The sequence below is a fragment of the Tupaia chinensis genome, unplaced genomic scaffold (genome assembly GCF_000334495.1).
Source record: "Tupaia chinensis unplaced genomic scaffold, TupChi_1.0 Scaffold142619_1, whole genome shotgun sequence".
Taxonomy (NCBI): domain Eukaryota; kingdom Metazoa; phylum Chordata; class Mammalia; order Scandentia; family Tupaiidae; genus Tupaia; species Tupaia belangeri.
The window spans coordinates 95,778-96,188 of NW_006202465.1; positions in this window are offsets into that span (position 1 = coordinate 95,778).

Consider the following 411-nt stretch of genomic DNA (forward strand, 5'->3'; position numbering starts at 1 on the left):
AACCAGTGGGCACTGCTACCAAGGGCCACCATTTGTGGGAATGAGATATGTGGGACAGATATTCTCTTTTTAAACTTTCGTATCTTGCCCATCATGGAAATATCTTGCATTAATTTTTTTTTTAAATATTGCATTAAAATGTTATTTTTCTTGACTACAGAGGATTTTTGCACCCCCTAAAATTCAGCGTCCAAATCCTAGTAAGGGAGAAGGAGGAATCTCAGGAGTGGAGGGGAGGGAGAAGCAAGTCTCCAGAGACGTGGCAATGGCCAACAGCTCCAAGAAGACACTGCCCTTCCCCAGCAAGGTCCGGGAATACACAAAGAAGGGAGAGCGACAGGGCCCAGGATGATGGTGACATTCAACAGACCTGGGAGGAGGATGGGGGTGGGCCGACTAGTCAGAGCTGAT